This window comes from Bufo bufo, chromosome 1 (assembly GCF_905171765.1).
Source record: "Bufo bufo chromosome 1, aBufBuf1.1, whole genome shotgun sequence".
Taxonomy (NCBI): Eukaryota; Metazoa; Chordata; class Amphibia; order Anura; family Bufonidae; genus Bufo; species Bufo bufo.
The window spans coordinates 683936150-683956575 of NC_053389.1; the positions used below are offsets into that span (position 1 = coordinate 683936150).

General features: G+C 44.2%; 1 pseudogene; it reads right to left on the reverse strand.

Moving 5' to 3' along the window:
* Positions 1 to 14468: 14468 nt before the first annotated feature.
* Positions 14469 to 18953, reverse strand: LOC120986759 (annotated as a pseudogene).
* Between the last annotated feature and the right edge of the window lie 1473 nt (positions 18954 to 20426).

Consider the following 20426-nt stretch of genomic DNA (forward strand, 5'->3'; position numbering starts at 1 on the left):
CAGTTTATACCCGAGCCAAACACAACTGATTTGGGTATCCACCTCTCTGTACAGCACACAATGACCCCAAATGGGGCACAGCCTCCAAGGAGAGAGGCTACCTCAAATCGCCACGCCTATGTGAACACACTTTAAATGGTTTTCCTACCATAAGAATGTATCCACTATCCACAGGATCTGATTGTGGGGGTTACTATCACAGAGACTCTCACCAATCAGAATTAGGGTGGGTTCATATCAGCGTTATGGATTCCGTTTTAGCTTTCCGTTATTTTATGGCTATAACGGAAAATAACGGAAGCCTTTAAGAGGCATTCCGTTTTGATCCGTCATAATAGAAGTCATTGGCAATCATAACGGATCCGTCTGGTTCCTGTTATGCAAGACGGAAAACAAAGTCCTGTCGACAGGACTCTTTTGTCCGTTCTGCATAACGGAAACAGGAAGAATCCGTTATGATTTTTATAGACTTCTATTATGACGGAAAGCCTTTTAAAGGCTTCCGTTTTGCATTCCGTCATAATACAAGTCTATGGGATCCGTCCTGGTTTCCGTTATGCAGGACTGGACTCCTGCATAATGGAAACCAGGAGGGATCGGTTCTGCTGCCCATAGACTTGTATTATGACGGATCAAAACGGAATGCCTCTTAACGGCTTCTGTTTTGATTTCCGTCTTATGGATTCCATTATTCTCCGTTATAACCATGTTATAACGGAAATCCACAACGGAATCCATAACGCTGATGTGAACCCACCCTTATTCGGTGCAGAGTCCCTGGAATGAATGGAGGGGTGATCACGCATAGGTGTTGGTGCTCCATTCGACTGTGTGAGACTGATGGAGACACCCAAGCACTGTTCTCAGGTCCACTTCAGCAGTCCCACACAGTTGAAAGGTACATCAGAACCCAGGATTCCGTCCCCTTATCCTTGTGATCAGTGGGGGTCCCAGTGGTCTCACCTTTATCGATCAGATACTTAACCGTTTTTCTGTGGATAGGGAATATGTTCTTATAGTGGGAAAGACCATTTAAGGACTCAAAATTCAATCCCTCTTCTGTTGCAAATAGGATCATTCACTGCAGGCAAAATGTAGTGTAATGTAGCAGCCATGCTAAATGACTATAGTTTATTCGCTATACTGCATGTATTTTAGGCTAAAAATACTTTTTGTTTTTTTTATAAGGACTTTTGTACTGTTGTCATTCTGCAGTTGATCAACTTTGATTTGATCATAAATGAGATTAGATCAGCATTCAGGAGCTCAGATGAGATCAAACCTTCAGATAGTCTGACTGACAGAGTTTGCCTTGTATGGTATTCTGCAGCCTCAGAATGAAAACGGTCAGATTTCTTAAACTGGAAAAAAAGGATTTTAGGCCCCAAATACGTGCAATAAAATAAGAAAAATATCCAGAGGTGTCCACAGCCTTTACATTTTGCATTATCTAGCAAAGAAATGTAATATTTAACCATGCGTCACCCCTTAACTTGTGACGAGCGGCAGGGGCAATATTCAAATTCACAATATTTCGCAAATATTTTGTAGAATATTCGTCATATATTCGTGAATTCGAGAATTCAATCTTATATTCTTGATTGCGAAACTCGGATTATTATGGGTCACTTATGCTACATTTTTCATGCTGGTATAAGTTTCCTGAGACTGGAGAAAACGGTTGGCACAGCAGAATATTACAATAGCTTTATATGCAGATAGAGAGCTCCAATATATTTGCGCTTGCAAATTCTCGGCAATTAATGAAACGCACATTTTTTTTTTTTGCAATACGTGCAACTTGTATAGTAAGGGGCAGGCAACTTTTCTATTGGTTGCTAGGGATGTTGCTAAGCTGTGACAAAGCCTTCTCATTGGCCCACAAGCTAGAAGAAGGGAGGGATGATCACCTGATGTGTAATGTGTTAAAAAAAAAAAAACGAATATTCATCATTACGAATATAAAGCACTGTATTCTAAATATTCGTGAATTCTCGAAGTGCCGATATTCGCGATAAAAATTAGCTTTTCGAATATTCGTGCTCAACACTACCCTTAACCCTGTGACCTTGCCACATGCACCTGCACCCTACATCCAGTCCATATCCCTGATAATCTTCCAATGACATCATCAGCGGTGAAATTACCAAGGCATTTACGATGATATCCACAGCTTCGGCATATGTTGTGTAGCACAAAAGGACACGCCACATTTTTAGCACAGACCATCCTTTCTCACAGGTGCAGTCACAGTAGGTCCCAGCTTATATGGTTGGCACCCACCACTCCCACGTTTGTGATGTCATCTTCAGTGACGAGCAGCGGCATAACAAGTAACCATAGGGCCCCACAGCAAAACAGTGTAACAGAAAGCGATATCATGTTACAAAAAGTATGTACACAATGATGTAACAGTACAGGTATATAGGGCACAAAAAGGGCACCAAACTTCCAATGTACACTATGACATCACAGCGCTGAAAAAAAAAATAATGATGTGCCACGCAGATATCATGCACAGTTGCACATGTAATGCCACATTACAGGAATACTGTAAAATATAGTGCCGTAGAGGTGGTATAATGCACACACCAGGGATAACTATGGGGCTCCTTAGAAAAGCTGGGGTTATAGTCAATCTTCCACAAGTTCCTTCATTTCACTAACTACACTTTACGTGTGTGGAGATGGGCCCCTTAGTTGTTGGCCCCTCCTCCATGGCAGATGCTATGCCTGCTTTCTTGGTAGGTACACCCATGGTGTTGAGTTAGGCTGTGTTCGCATGCGCAGCAAGATGATCTGGCTGCATGGTACCGGCACAAATGCCGGCTATTAGCAAGACCAAAAACCATTGCATGCAACAGTTTTTGTCCAGGTGAAACCCGGCATTTATGCCAGAAAGCGCCCGGATCACTGCCAGATCCCAATATAGTCAATAAGAATCCAGCGGTGATCTGTAGAATCTGGCAATGCCTTAAAAAGGTCTTAAAAAGCAGCGTCAGCATCCGAATTTGAACCTGAAGTGTTATTTTTCCCATCATTTCCGCAATCACACACCACGTTACAACCATCACAAGAATCAATGACGTCACCGGTGTTCCTGTGTGGAGTCACTGTGTGGCAGATATGGGTAGTGGTACTTCATTAATAGGGCTGACACAACTTCCAATGTCCCCACCTGTAATTTCACCTCCTGTTCTGGAAGATTCATGCATTAATGGCTTAGGCTTCTCGCAGACAAGTGATACAGAAAAACTGATGATGTTCTCTTAGGCCCCTTTCACACGGGCGAGATTTCCGCGCGGGTGCAATGCGTGAGGTGAACGCATTGCACCCGCACTGAATCCGGACCCATTCATTTCTATGGGGCTGTGCACATAAGCGGTGATTTTCACGCATCACTTGTGCGTTGCGTGAAAATCGCAGCATGCTCCTCTTTGTGCGTTTTTCACGTAACGCAGGCCCCATAGAAATGAATGGGGTTGCGTGAAAATCGCAAGTGCGGATGCAGTGCGATTTTCACGCACGGTTGCTAGGTGACGATCGGGATGGGGACCCGATCATTATTATTTTCCCTTATAATATGGTTATAAGGGAAAATAATAGCATTCTGAATACAGAATGCATAGTACAATAGGGCTGGAGGGGTTAAAAAATAAATAAATGATAATTTAACTCACCTTAATCCACTTGTTCGCGCAGCCGGCATCTCTTCTGTCTTCTTTTGTGAAGAATAGGACCTTTGATGACATCACTACGTTCATCACATGGTCCTTCACATGATCCATCATCATAGTGATGGATCATGTGACGGACCATGTGATGAGCGTAGTGACGTCATCAAAAGGTCCTATTCCTCACACAACAAGACAGGAGAGATGCCGGCTGCGCGAACAAGTGGATTAAGGTGAGTTAAATTATTTATTTATTTATTTTTAACCCCTCCAGCCCTATTGTACTATGCATTCTGTATTCAGAATGCTATTATTTTTCCTTATAACCATGTTATAAGGGGAAATACAATCTACACTACAACTAACCCAAACCTGAACTTCTGTGAAGAAGTTCGGGTCTGGGTACCACAGTCAGTTTTTTATTACGCGCGTGCAAAACACATTGCACCCGCGCGATAAAAACTGAACATCGGAACACAATCGCAGTCAAAACTGACTGCAATTGCGTTCCTACTCGCGTGGGTTTGCCGCAATGCACCGGGACGCATCCGGACCTAATCCGGACACGCTCGTCTGCAAGGGGCCTTAGTTTTGCATCAGTTTTCTGCAAATTTGTTCAGTTCTTACTCTTTTTGAATCAGATGTTATCAGTTTTCGCGCATTTTCACGTGCGTGAAAAAAACCCTGAAGAATAATCTTAGAATGTGCAAACAACCATCAGTGAAAAAAAGATAGTCCCGTCACTGTCATGCCCTCACCTGTGACATCATCACCCATTCTCACACACTGACATTGCTCATTATGACATCATCACTTCTATGACCTATAACAACCAAGAAATAGTGATAATTAGTGTTGAGCGAAGCGAGCTTCGGATGCTTCATCCGAAGTCGCTTTGTTCAAAACTTCGGAATAATACTGTACAGAGATTCATCTCCGTACAGTATTAGAATGTATGGGCTTCGATGAGCCGAAGTAAGTTATTCTCGAAGTTGCGCGTGACTTCATTGAATAACTTCGTTAGTTGATTTTTAAAGTGGAAAACCACTTTAAAAATTGAAACTGAACTCGACTAGTACCTTGGAACTGAAGCCGAGTTCAGTTTTAAAGTTGTTTTCCACTTTAAAAATCAGCTACCGAAGTTATTCAACAAAGTCTCGAGTGACTTTGTGAATAACTTACTTCGGCTCATAAGAGACGGAGACGAATCTCCGTACAGTATTATTCCGAAGTTGCGAGCAGAGCGACTTCGGATAAAGCCTCCGAAGCGCGCTTAGCTCAACATTAGTGATAATAATCTTTTAGTAATTTACCCAGATATATTTACCATGTGATAGAATTAGTCATTGTGGGTATTTGCAACATTTTTGCCTTTTAGGTGTAAATAGTGTTCTATTCAGGGGCGTACTACTGGGAACAGGAGCCTGAGGGGGCCAGAGACCCTTTTGCCGCATAAGAAGACACCGGTATTATAGAAAGTGCATGCTGGTCAAGGTCACCTCTGGCTTTAGTGAAGGGGTTAGGTAATTCTTAAGTAAGAATTTGGGATGGAGGGGGCAGGGGTGCTTCCCTGCCCCTGTCCACAAAGCATTGAGGGAAGGGGGGCCCAAGCTGAACTTTTGCACCAGGGCCCATGAGCCTTTAGCTACACCCCTGGTTCTCTTTATTACTGGTTTGCATCCAATTTTATGCACTTTTGAAAGTGTCTATACAAAATGAGCTTGGCTAAAAATCCCAAATGATAAAAAAAAGTTGCACCTTTAGGCTACATGCACACGACAGTTGTTTTTTTGCGGTCAGCAAATAGTGGATCCGTGTTCCTGTTTTTTTGACATCCACATCCGTTCCGTTTGTCCGCAAATTTTGTAGGTTGTGTTTCCATGTGTCTTCAGGTTTTTTTTTGCGGTCCGCAAAAAAAACTTTAAGGCTGTAATTGTTGAAATTTTATATATACAGGTTTCCCAGCAACCATCCGCAAAAAAAAAACGGATACGGATGGCTTCCTTTGATCTTCAATGGGTCCGCAAAACGTTTATTGCGGACAAGAATAGGACATGCAATACTTTTTTTTACGGACGGGAAACACGGACAGCGGACGCGGAAAAGAAATGGTTGACTACACCGCAATTTTAACAGCTCCATAGAAATGCATGGGTCGTGTGCATGTACCCTTACTCCACCCAGACCCCGGTGAAGAAAAAGTTCTGGAATTTTAGCCCATGTGAAAGTCAATGGCGATTATGTAGTTGTGACAGATTTATTAAAGAAGGCAAATGCAGTCAGTCATAAATTTGTTGCAATTTAGGTAAAAAATGTATCTGAGCTTCAATATAAATTTTAAAAAAAAGCTAGATATTGGCTAAAATGACACCAGATTTACAGTTTTGCAGAAGGATGCAGTGGCTACCAACGTCACTGGCTGGATGGTCCAAAGAAATGGCAAGTTGTGCTTCCGGTGACAGCAGCACATTCTTCCTGTGCGCCACATTTCTTAATTGTGCCCTAAAAATTGCCCTTGCCGATGTCAGCAGAGACATCGATTGAAGCTAATTTCTCTTCTGACTTTATCGTCATACAGCTTGCCTTTTGTCAGAATTTTAGGGACATATTTTCGGTAAAGAATTATGAAAGAGTAGAGCCATAATAGGAATAATTGCCCTGAGTCTCTGGATTTTATATCCCATATCTATTACTTGGTTTCATCAGTGCTTTCATTGTATCCTAGAATATACTGTAACTCATTATAGTCTAGCATACTTATCATTCTTTAGTCGCTTAAATAAGCAAAATGTAATTGGATGGTCAAGCATGGGTTCTTAAATGCTTATGGATACAAGATAATTGGAGGTTCAGAAGAGTCTTAGGGTAGATACTAACGATACACATAGCAGACATGAAAGTAAAAGCAGATGTTTAACCTCAGCTCCAGAATATTGCAGTTAGTTACCTGAATTTCAAGGGCTGTAGCGATGTGATTCTTTTTAACTATTTTTGATGTATATTAGACTACTTTCACACTCGCGTTTGGTGCGGATCCGTCATGGATCTGCACAGACGGACCCGTTCAGATGACACAACCGTCTGCATCTGTTCAGAACGGATCCGTTTGTATTATCTTTAACATAGCCAAGACGGATCCGTCTGGAACACCATTGAAAGTCAATGGAGGACGGATCCGTTTTCTATTGTGCCAGATTGTGTCATTGAAAAAACGGATCCATCCCCATTGACTTACACTCACCTAAAGAATTATTAGGAACACCTGTTCTATTTCTCATTAATGCAATTATCTAGTCAACCAATCACATGGCAGTTGCTTCAATGCATTTAGGGGGGTGGTCCTGGTCAAGACAATCTCCTGAACTCCAAACTGAATGTCAGAATGGGAAAGAAAGGTGATTTAAGCAATTTTGAGCGTGACATGGTTGTTGGTGCCAGACGGGCCGGTCTGAGTATTTCACAATCTGCTCAGTTACTGGGATTTTCACGCACAACCATTTCTAGGGTTTACAAAGAATGGTGCGAAAAGGGAAAAACATCCAGTATGCGGCAGTCCTGTGGGCAAAAATGCCTTGTGCAGGCATGTCCAAAGTCCGGCCCGCGGGCCAATTGCGGCCCGCGGTCCGGAGTAAAACGGCCCCCCAGAGGTTTGATTAAGGCTACTTTCACACTAGCGTTCGGGGCTCCGCTTGTGAGCTCTGTTTGAAGGCTCTCACAAGCGGCCCCGAACGGATCCGTCCAGTCCTAATGCATTCTGAGTGGATGCGGATCCGCTCAGAATGCATCAGTCTGGCACCGTTTGTCCTCCGCTCCGCTCAGCAGGCGGACACCTGAACGCAGCTTGCAGCGTTCGGGTGTCCGCCTGGCCGTGCGGAGGCAAACGGATCCATCCAGACTTACAATGTAAGTCAATGGGGACGGATCCATTTGAAGTTGACACAATATGGCTCAATTTTCAAACGGATCCGTCCCCCATTGACTTTCAATGTAAAGTCAAAACGGATCCATTTGCATTATCATGAACAAAAAAAAAAAAACATTTTTTTTTTTTTTTGTTCATGGTAATGCAAACGGATCCGTTCTGAACGGATCTAAGCGTTTGCATTATAGGTGCGGATCCGTCTGTGCAGATACCAGATGGACCCGCTCTGAACGCAAGTGTGAAAGTAGCCTTAATCGTTGGTATTCCGGCCCCCGGCCTCTCTCACCAGTCACCGCCAGCTACTCACCGGGAGCCCACAGCTTCACAGGAAGAGGCTGCATCAGCAAAGGCCAAATCTCGCGGCGACGTCCGAGATATGTTTTATATCATAACGATGTAAGATGGCTCAGTCGAGGGTCTGCACTGCAGCGTTTCTACTCTCTCAGAAAAGAAATTGGAGAATTCTTGGAAACAAAGGGACAAACGATGCGAGAACTATCTGATCCTATTTGGCTGGCTGATTTAGGGTTTCTGAATGTACTGAACACGAGTCTTCAGGGCAAAGATGCAGCGGTGAACCAGCTTTATTCACACCTCAAAGCCTTTGGAACAAAGCTGCAACTTTTCCAAAAGCATTTGTCACAAACACCGCCCAATACCATTCATTTCTCAGCGTTGCAGGAAATAATGAACAGTTTTCCACAGGATGATATCAGTGCGCAAACTAGCAGGTATGCAGCAGACATCGTATCTCTTGCTGGGGAGTTTAGACGGCGCTTTCAAGATTTTGCAGCTATTGATAAGGAGATCGGCCTTTTCTCCTCTCCATTCTCTGTTGACCCCGACAATGCTCCAGATCAGCTGCAGCTCGAGCTCATTGACCTGCATTGTGACAGTGAGTTACGCAGTCGGCACCAACAGCTCTCTCTTGTGAAATTTTATAGCCAACTGGATAAGAGCCGTTTTAAAGAGATTCGAACATTGGCAAAGAAAATGCTGAGCTTGTTTGGCTCAACATATTTGTGTGAGAAGACATTCTCTGTTATGAACCTTAACAAGAATCGCATGCGGACAAGACTAAGTGACTCTCACTTGCGTGATATTTTGCGCATCAAAACCACAGCCTTTGAACCAGATCTAGCCTATCTGCTGCAGTCCAGATCTCAGTTTCACCCTTCACATTAGTGCAGGCAAGATTTTTTTCAGTTGAGATGAATACATTGTAAAATCTCAGTTAAAGCGAACCTGTCATCAACTTTATGCTAATCTCACTGAGGGCAGCATAAAATAGTGACAGAAATGCTGAGTCAGCGGTGTGTCACTCATGAGCTAGAAGTAAGTGGTTGCTGAGAACCAGCATCATAATCATTGCAGCCCAGGCCTTGAAAAGAGTCAAATCTACCTGGGAAGAGTCCTGGTTATTCATAATCTCCTGCTCTCTCACCCGTTTGCTGATGATTGGCAGTTCTCTGCTAGAGAGAAAAGGAGAAAACTAGGTAGAAGACGGTCAACCATCAGCAGGGAGAGCAGGAATTCATGGATAACCAGGACTCTTCTCAGGTGGCCGTGACTCTTTTCCAGGCCCAGTCTGCAATGATTGTGATGTTGGTTCTTGGCAACACTTACTTTTAACTTATAAATGACAGACCGCTGAAATCAACTCACCTGTCTCTACTTTATTCTGCCTTTAGTATAGTATGGGCGGAATAAAGTTGATAACAGGTTCCCTTCAATGTCAGTTGGTCAATCAGTTATAAATATATTTGAACATATGTGTATACTTGGTGCTATGTTCCTGTTCACATTTTTGGAATTTAAAAGTTAACAGACAAACTTGTAATGTACTGTTTCCGACATATTTCTGCCTCCTGCTTTTTATATTGAAGGCAGAGTTATTTAACACCTGTTTAGATTTGTCATCCAAGTCACAAAATGAAAGGTATGCCGTTTGCAATAAAATTTGCATAAAATAGTTAATTTGCATGTCATTTTAATGGTTCAAAGAATGTTGGGCAAAATGGTCGACCCTCGCACATGTTTACTTTATCAAATCTGGCCCTCCTCGAAAAAAGTTTGGACACCCCTGGCCTTGTGGATGCTAGAGGTCAGAGGAGAATGGGCCGACTGATTCAAGCTGATAGAAGAGCAACGTTGACTGAAATAACCACTCGTTACAACCGAGGTATGCAGCAAAGCATTTGTGAAGCCACAACACGCACAACCTTGAGGCGGATGGGCTACAACAGCAGAAGACCCCACTGGGTACCACTCATTTCCACTACAAATAGGAAAAAGAGGCTACAATTTGCACGAGCTCACCAAAATTGGACTGTTGAAGACTGGAAAAATGTTGCCTGGTCTGATGAGTCTCGATTTCTGTTGAGACATTCAAATGGTAGAGTCCGAATTTGGCGTAAACAGAATGAGAACATGTATCCATCCTCTGATGGCTACTTCCAGCAGGATAATGCACCATGTCACAAAGCTCGAATCATTTCAAATTGGTTTCTTGAACATGACAATGAGTTCACTGTACTAAAATGGCCCCCACAGTCACCAGATCTCAACCCAATAGAGCATCTTTGGGATGTGGTGGAACGGGAGCTTCATGCCCTGGATGTGCATCCCTCAAATCTCCATCAACTGCAAGATGCTATCCTATCAATATGGGCCAACATTTCTAAAGAATGCTATCAGCACCTTGTTAAATCAATGCCACGTAGAATTAACCACCTCAGCTCCCCTAGCTTAAACACCCTTAATGACCAGACCACTTTTTAAATAGTAAAGGGTGGTCCCTTGGGGGTGGTGCAAGGGCACCCCCCAAATAGACTACTCGTAAATAGACAGAAAAAATGAAAAAAAGGGGTAGTAACGTTTTAAAACCTAACTTTTAATAGGATAATTATGAATCCCAACTGGGAAATGGACCCCTACCTGACAAACAAAACATAGACACAAAAGGGTCTTTTTACATATAGCCATGCTGGGTGAGAGAAATATCTCTGCAAAAGACAACTTTTCCCATTTTTTTATACAAAGTTGGCATTTGACCAAGATATTTATCTCACCCAGCATGGGTATATGTAAAATGACACCCCAAAACACATTCCCCAACTTCTCCTGATCGATCCAAGCAAAAAGGAACACCAGAGGACCAGGTAGCAGGTATATTAGACGCTGTTATCAAAACAGCGTCTAATATACCTTTTAGGGGTTAAAAAAAATCGCATCTACAGCCTGCCAGCGAACGATCGCCACTGGCAGGCTGTAGATCCACTTGCTTACCTGCAGTTCCTGTGAACGCGCGCGCCCGTGTGCGCGCGTTCACAGGAAATCTCGCGTCTCGCGAGATGACGCACGGATGCGTCCAGGAGGAATGAATCGACCGCCGGCAGGACGCATCCGTGCGTTAGGCGGTCAGGAAGCGATTAAGGCTACTTTCACACCAGCGTTTAGCTGCTGATCCATCTGGTATCTGCACAGACGGATCCGCACCTATATGCAAACGCTTAGATCCGTTCAGAACGGATCCGTTTGCATTACCATGAACAAAAAAATATATATATATTTTTTTTTTTGTTCATGATAATGCAAACGGATCCGTTTTGACTTTACATTGAAAGTCAATGGGGGACGGATCCGTTTGAAAATTGAGCCATATTGTGTCAACTTCAAACGGATCCGTCCCCATTGACTTACATTGTAAGTCTGGACGGATCCGTTTGCCTCCGCACGGCTGCAAGCTGCGTTCGGGTGTCTGCCTGCGGAGCGGAGGACAAACGGTGCCAGACTGATGCATTCTGAGCGGATCCGCATCCACTCAGAATGCATTAGGGCTGGACGGATCCGTTCGGGGCCGCTTGTGAGAGCCTTCAAACGGAACTCACAAGCGGAGCCCCGAACGCTAGTGTGAAAGTAGCCTAAGGCAGTTCTGAAGGCAAAAGGGGGTCCAACACCGTATTAGTATGGTGTTCCTAATAATTCTTTAGGTCAGTGTACATTGTGTGTCAGAACGGATACGTTTGGCTCCATTTCGTCAGACGGACACCAAAACGCTGCACACAGCGTTTTGGTGTCCGCCTCCAAAGCGGAATGGAGACTGAACGGAGGCAAACTGAGGTATTCTGAGCGGATCCTTTTCCATTCAGAATGCATTAGGGCAAAACTGATCAGTTTTGGACCGCTTGTGAGAGCCCTGAACGGATCTCTTAAACGGAAAGCCAAAACGCCAGTGTGAAAGTAGCCATATTTATGAATAAATGAGTGTAAGAGATAAAAAGCTTCTAAAGGGGTTATTCACAGGACCAGGACAAGGGGCGAGTGAGGGTAGGCACCCACCTAAGGCACCACCTTGCTACCCACGATGGGGGTGCAATCATGGATGCATTTGCGGACGTGAAGCCTATGAGGGAGTAGAGCAGCACAAGAGGTCGCGCGAGACACGGTGCAGGAGTGGGGATGTCATGTGGACCGTCTGTGCCGGGAAGCAGTAACATAGGCCACAGATCGGAGGAGGTCTGTGGCCTACAGCACAGACAGTGGCTGGGGAACAGCGCGAGATGTTTTTTTTTAAAACTAGGCAGTGGTCTACTGCCACTAAGGGGGGGGGGGCATTATGTACTGGCACTAAGGGGGAGGATTATATACAGGCACTAAGGGGGAGAGCATTATGTACTGGCACTAAGGGGGAATAGCATTATGTACTGGCACTAAGGGTGGCATTATATACTGGCCCTGGGGGTTAGTATTATATACCGTCACGGGGGGGGGGGGGCAGCATTATATACTGGCACTAATGGGGCAGAATTATATACTAGCACTATAAGGGGGGATCATTATATACTGGCATTGGGGGGGCACCGTTATATACTGGCACTAAGGGGGGGCATTATATACTGACACGGAGGGGGGCATTATATACTGGCATTACAGGGGGTATAAATATATATACAGTGTATATATATATAGGCACTACAGGGGAGTTATAACTACAAGGGGGCAATAGAGCTACAGGGGGCACTGCAGGAGGGGAAATATAAATATAGGGGGCATTATGGTTATATTAATACTACTAGGCATACTGTAGGGGCATTATTATTATTGAGCATATTATGGATGGCATTGCTACTAACTACTCCTGGGTAGTATTATCACTATTGGGGGGAGCACTATTACTATAGGGGGGTTATCTGTATGGTACTGTTATTTCTGACAGTATAGTGTTTTTGGGCATGAGGAAGCGCAGCGGGGCACAGTATCTGGAGTAGCAGCAGGATGACAGTGAATTGTATAAATTTGGGGGCCGATTTGCAAAATCTGTAACAGTCCCCCATGCGCCATATAGCAATACTGGGGTCTTCTTACTCTTATGTTGCAGAGGGGGCTGCACAAAAATGACCAGCAACATCTGGCCATGATTGTCTGTACCAAATGGAGATGAAAAGGGAAGTGAAGAACTGAAATCCGTGGAGACGTCACCTGTAAGTCACTGGATCTGCTCCTGACTGCTTATTTTAAATGGTTTTTAATCATTTTATTAGTAAGTAGGGTCACTTTAAATTGATTGGAGGAAAGGGGTGCAATTTGCCTGCTCTACCTAGGAATCCGAACTACCTGGTCCCGACCCTGGTTATCCAAGATTTAAAGGGAACCTGTCATGATGAACTGAACTGAAGCTGAGATAGCATGTACCGTATATAGTTTTATTGGAAAAGATTCAGTATAACCTGTATTTCATTCATTTATATTCCTGCTCATTCTGGGTTTTGAAATCAAGGGGGCTATCTCTATACACAGTCATAGAGGGAAGGCTGTCAATCACTGATAGGACCGACTCCTTGATGTCAAGGCACAGAATGAGCAGGGATATAAATGGAAAAATTACAAGTTTTACTGAATCTTTTCCCACAAAACTATATATCAATCTGCTCTGCTCCTCCTGCTCTATAACATGCTGCAGGCAGATTAATTAGCATTTTCATTGTGACAGGTTCCCTTTAGGGCTCTTTCACACTTGCGTTGTCCGGATCCGGCATGTACTCCACTTGCCGGAATTACACTCCGGATCCGGAAAAACGCAAGTTTACTGAAAGCATTTGAAGACGGATGCGTCTTCAAAATGCGTTCAGTGTTACTATGGCACCCAGGACGCTATTAAAGTCCTGGTTGCCATAGTAGTAGTAGGGAGCGGGGGAGCAGTATACAGTCCGTGCGGCTCCCGGGGCGCTCCAGAATGACGTCAGAGCGCCCCATGCGCATGGATGACGTGTCCAATGCGATCACATGATCCATGCGCTTGGGGCGCCCTGACGTCACTCTGGAGCGCCCCGGGAGCCGCACGGACGGTAAGTACACTGCTCCCCGCTCCCCACTACACTTTACCATGGCTGCCAGGACTTTAGCGTCCCGGCAGCCATGGTAACCATTCAGAAAAAGCTAAATGTCGGCTCCGGCAATGCACCGAAACGACGTTTAGCTTAAGGCCGGATCCGGATCAATGCCTTTCAATGGGCATTAATTCCGGATCCGGCAAGTGTTCCGTATTTTTGGCCGGAGCAAAAAGCGCAGCATGCTGCGGTATTTTCTCCAGCCAAAAAACGTTCCGTTCCGGAACTGAAGACATCCTGATGCATCCTGAACGGATTTCACTCCATTCAGAATGCATGGGGATAATCCTGATCAGGATTCTTCCGGCATAGAGCCCCGACGACGGAACTCTATGCCGGAAGACAAGAACGCAGGTGTGAAAGAGCCCTTAAAAAGACACATGGCCCAGTCACATGCAGCATGGGTGATAGGTCACCGTTGCGGCTGGTGATTAGCTGCAGCAGTCATGTGGTGCCCGTCAACAGGATGTTAATGCCAGAGCATCACAAAGCGGCCGAAACGGCTGGGGAGAAATGGAGCCAGAACCCAGTGGCGGGACCAGGTATGTATGAACCCCACTGCGGCCACTCTCTGAGGTCTTTTTAAGCATTGGATAACCCCTTTAACTTATCTGTCCATTCTTCTTTACTTTTAGTAAATACTTGTATTCCATATGAAATAACACTGCCAGATCACCTTTTCATTGTGTTGTCCCACCATTATTCCTTCTGGAAATGTATGTTACCATTTCCCATTTCTTCTTTCTTCTTTCTGTGAGGTTACAGGTTGCTCACACTCCAGTCTGTATGCTTCAGGCTAAATCTTGTTAAAAGCCAAAGGCCTCTTTCACACGGGCGTTGCGGAAAAATGTGCGGGTGCGTTGCGGGAACACCCGTGATTTTTCCGCGCGAGTGCAAAACATTGTAATGCGTTTTGCACTCGCGTGAGAAAAATCGTGCGTGTTTGGTACCCAAACCCGAACTTCTTCACAGAAGTTCGGGCTTGGGATCGGTGTTCTGTGGATTGTATTATTTTCCCTTATAACATGGTTATAAGGGAAAATAATAGCATTCTGAATACAGAATGCAAAGTAAAATAGCACTGGAGGGGTTAAAAAAAATAAATAAATAATTTAACTCACCTTAATCCACTTGCTCGCGTAGCCCGGCATCCCCTTGTGTCTCCTTTGTTGAAAGACCTGTGGTGAGCATTAATTATAGTTCAAGGACCTGTGATGACGTCACTCCGGTCATCACATGGTACGTCACATGATCTTTTACCATGGTACTCGCTCGTGTGAAAGGGGCCAAAGTGATCTCCTCCTGCGTGTCTTTGCAGACTTTGTCATCCTCCACCACACACTGGATGTGCAGCTTCTTTTCAGGAACCCACATGCACCAGTTTGGCCTCTTTCACACGAGCGTGACGGATTAGGTCCGGATGCGTTCAGGGTACGTTCAGTGAAACTCGCACCATTTTGAAAGCAAGTTCAGTCAGTTTTGTCTGCGAGTGCGTTCAGTTGTTCAGTTTTTTCCGCGCGGGTGCAATGCGTTTTGATGCGTTTTTCACGCGCGTGATAAGAAAAAAAACTGACAAACAACATCTCTTAGCAACCATCAGGGAAAAAGGCATCGCACCCGCACTTGCTTCCGGATACAATGCGTTTTTCACTGAAGCCCCATTCACTTCTATGGGGCCAGGGCTGCGTGAAAAACGCAGAATATAGAACATGCTGCGTTTTTCACGCAATGCAGAACTGATGCATGAAAAACAACGCTCATGTACACAGATACATGGAAATGAATGGGTCAGGATTCAGTGCGGGTGCTATGTGTTCACGTCACGCATTGCACCTGCGCGGAAAACTCGCTTGTGTGAAAGCGGCCTTTGGAGGATCCCCACAGCAGCCTGTGCATCCGAATGCTGCACGTGCATTCTTCCAGTTTTGCTATGTCTCATCATCCCACGGTTTCACATCCAACAAGGTGGAGGATTTGGCAATCAGTCCGCGTTTTTTAGATTTCTCCTTGATGTACTGAGGCAATCTCTCCTCTCTGAATCTTGCGAACTCTGCATTTTCCTTTTCATCCCTACCGAACAGGTCAGCATCATCCCTTTCTGCCTTTGGCTATGGCAGGCAGGTGCTGGTGTCAGGGTCGGAAGCTTGCCTACAACTGGAGGCTATGGGGCTGGTGCTTGTGAGGTAGCAGTCTCCTACTGCCTACTGGTCAGACTTTCCAATTTGGAGAAGACCGTCTGAAGGTTCTGCAGATTCTGGTTCTCATGCTCTAGACTGGAAACCCAAGATAGGAGCTTGCTGTTCTCTCTATTGGGGAAAGTGGTTGCACTTCTGGCCAGCGATTTTTGGATAGTCTGGCAATGTCCCTGAGGATTGTGTCTGCTCTGTCTTCCTGTGATTGGTTCTGGGAGTTGAGTGCAGATTTTAGGCTCAGGTGCTCATACTACTGCTTCTCACCATCATCCTACTTGTATTTATCAAACCAGATCTTCTAGGAATGAAGCCATGTCTGCTGCTGTGCCAGGACCAGGGGTGTAGCTACAGCGGAAGCAACTATTTTGGTGCCAAAACTCAGAAGGGGCCCAGCCAGGAGGAGGACTAAAGGATTTTATTGTGAGGGCCCCCTCAACAGTATTATACAATGACATTATATACAGTGACACTGTAGGAAACAGACAGTAGCTGCCGGGCCTGGTCTGAGAGCAGGCTCGGACTGGCCCACAAGGGTACAGGCAGTTTCAGACTGGGGTGCCTAGGGCCCACCAGCGGAAATTATTCTAGGGGCCCACCCTACAGCTACCAAAAAGAAATATTACTTGTTCCTTTTTCGGGCTCATGCACATGAATCTTTGCAGTTTAGCACACAATACAGTGTGCAGAACAGAACGGTATTGTGCACTGCTCTATATCAGATTGTTTCTCATTAAGCAGGTCATGGTAGTTGATAACCTAATCTGTTAAGGTCCCTTTACACAGGGCGACCGAGCAGGAGATTGTTGGGAAGGAAGCGTTCCTTCCCGACCATTGCCTGCTCTATAACAGAGGAGAAGGCTGTATTTACATGCAGTGATCGCCATTGTATGGGAGCAGTGATCACTACTGTCAATGTTCTTCCCCATACTGACTAGATGTTTGCCGGCAGCAGATCGTGATTACACAGCACAATCTACTTCCAGTAAATGATCATTTTTATGTGCGCACAAACTATCGAATTACGGTACCCAATGAATGAGCGTTTCGTTAGTTCATCAGGTAATCAGCCTACACGGCATCCACGGCAGCCAGTACGCCCAAGAGATACTAAAGCGAGCAACACAGTAACCCGTGTCACAATGAACTACACTGTGACAATATGTCTATCTTTTTTTTTTTTTTACATACTAAAGCATTTTTTTTTTAATCATGTTTCCATTTCTGAAAGCCATATATTTTTTTTATTTTTCTGCCAATGATCTTGTGTAGGGGCTCCTTTTTCCCAGGAAGAGTTGACATATTTATTGTAGCATTTTTTGGGTGCATATGATTTTTTGATCGTTCAAGATTACACTTTTTGGGGGCAATGGGACCAAAAAAATTGCATTTTTTTTTTTTTTTTTAATGGCATTCACCTGAGGGGATAGGTCATGTCATTTTTATAGAGCAGGTCGTTACAGAAGCAGCGATACCTAATATGTCTATTATTTTTTTATTAAAGGGATTGTCTCATCTCAGACAATGGGGGCATATTGCTAGCATATGCCCCCATTGTCTTATAGGTGCGGGTCACACCGCTGGGACCAACACCTATATTGAGAACGGAGCCCTAAAAGTGGTGGGCTTTTATTTTCTATGGGGCCGCCACAAATAGCCGTGCGCTGGCTCGGCTATTTCCGTCGGGCCCATAAAAGTGAATGGGAGCAGTGGCGGTCATGAGCAGTGTGCTCCCATTCACTTCTATGGGGAGAGCTCTTGGTGGTGGCTGGACAGGAGTCCTCTAGCCACCACCTTGCGGGACTCCGTTACTAATATAGGTGGGACCTACATGGACAAGCCATTTGCGCCCACTGTCTGAGATAAGACAATCCCTTTAAGTTTCACACAGTGAAAAATATCTTTTTGTGTTACCATTTTCTGAAAGCCATAAGTTTTATTAATTTTTTGGGCGATTGTCCTATGTAGGAGCTTGTTTTTTGCAGGATAAGGTGACAGTTTGATTGCTACCATTTCAGAGTACATACGATTTTTAGATTGCTTGGCATTAGACTTTGTTTTGGCACTGTTTTTATTTAGGGGCACGCCAGGCAGCGACAGCTCATCCCACTTATACATTCTGGGGCATCGGGTAAGGCCTCATGCACACGACCGTATGGCTTTTTCAGTGTTTTGCGGTCCGTTTTTCACGGATCCGTTGTTCCGTTTTTTGTTTCCGTTCTGTTTCCGTTTTTGTTCCGTTTTTCCGTTCCGTTTTTCCGTATGGCATATACAGTATACAGTAATTACATAGAGAAAATTGGGCTGGGCATAACATTTTCAATAGATGGTTCAGCAAAAAACGGAACGGAAACGGAAGACATACGGATGCATTTCCGTATGTGTTCCGTTTTTTTTGCGGACCCATTGACTTGAATGGAGCCAAGCACCGTGATTTGCGGACAAGAATAGGACATGTTCTATCTTTTCACGGTACGGAAATACGGAAATACTGAAACTGAATGCACACGGAGACACTTCAGTTTTTTTTGCTGAACCATTGAAATGAATGGTTCAGTATATGTACCGCATACTGAACTACAAAAACGGCCAGTATACTGAACGCAAAATACTGTCGTGTGCATGAGCCCTAAGAGAGATTCAGACTTGCTCAGTACGTACTTGGTATTGTATCTTGATTGCGAATGTTTGCGCACACCTGACTCACAGAACATGTCTGTTTGATAAAGCGCAAGTCACTTATACCCGCTAGACTCGCATCATACATCTGGGATCTCATGATGGATACTTATATTCCTGGTGTATATGCTGTTGAGTTCTAGGAAGCCCACACTTCATGTTACATGTGATTTTATGGGATTTTTTTATGAGCTGCCGCTGCAGGCACTTTATGTTGTTTCCACGTGTTTGTACATGTGTATGTATGTTTTTTATGTCCAACCAATAAATTATGATATTTGGGTATTTTTGTGGTACCAGTTCTCTTTGTTGATTTACTGTTTTTATTTAGTATTTTTTTATGACATTCAACTGAGGGGGTAGATCATGTGATATTTTTTATAGAGCGTCGTTACAGGCGCAGCGATACCTAATATATGTCTTTCTTTTTCTTTCTGTTATTTATAATTTTATGTGACTTTATTATGGGAAAGCTGTGTTTTTGTTTATTTTTACTTAAAACCTAGGTATCCTACAGGTTAATACTAAAAGAAAAAAACAACTAAAGCACAAAATGAAACAAAAAATACTGTATTTTTTTACATTTACGCGTACGGAGCTGTGTGAGGACTCATTTTTTGAGGGGACAATCTGTACTATACTGATACCGTATGTTGGAGTGTGTATGAATTTTTTAGCAATGTTTATTCACATTTTTGTAGCATGCAATCATAATTGTGATATAAAATTACAGCATGTTGCAGGAAAACTACAACTCCCAGCAGGTCCTGAAGGTTTGCATCTCACAGGGCGTGCTAGGAGTTGTAATTTCCAGAGGGGAATGCAGTAAAATGTGAAATTATATTTTTATTAAACTATAGATTTACCTATATTATATTCAGTGCAGTTTCTAGGTAAAATTTCTCTCAGGGCGAGTGTCAAAAAAACTCCCCCATCAAAACTGCTCGATGAAATCATATCAGAAGAGCACCTGCAACCGTCTCACCATATATATATTATATTTATTTTTTTATGCTTAACACAAGACTTATTGAGAGCAAAAGAAAATCATAAATTACTGCTTAAACTGCTAAAAGTCGCAGGCAGAGTGGTACAGGAGAACTGCAGTATAAAGGAAGGCAGTACCCTTAGGCCTAGTTCACACGAACGTGTGTGACCCGTGGCCGTATTGCGGCATACAGTTCCGTGTGCATTCCGCATCACGGATGCGGACCCATTCACTTCAATGGGTCCGCAAATCCAGAATCGCGGAACCACCGCACGGGACGGGACCCCTCGGAAGCACTACGGAGTGCTTCCGTGGGGTTACGTCCCATACTTCCGTTCCGCAAAAAGATAGAACATGTCCTATCTTTTAGCGGAACGGGCGGATCGCGGACCCATTAAAGTGAATGGGTCCGCGATCCGATGCGGCTGACCTACGGCCGGCGATCGTGTATTGCGGCCCGCTATTTGCGGGCCGCAGCACAGGCACAGGTCACATATTAAATACCATCATCAATAATGTGCAAAACCAAAAAACTGTCATGTTAGCATTTAATAACTAACAAACCCAATCACAGCAGGTCTCCAC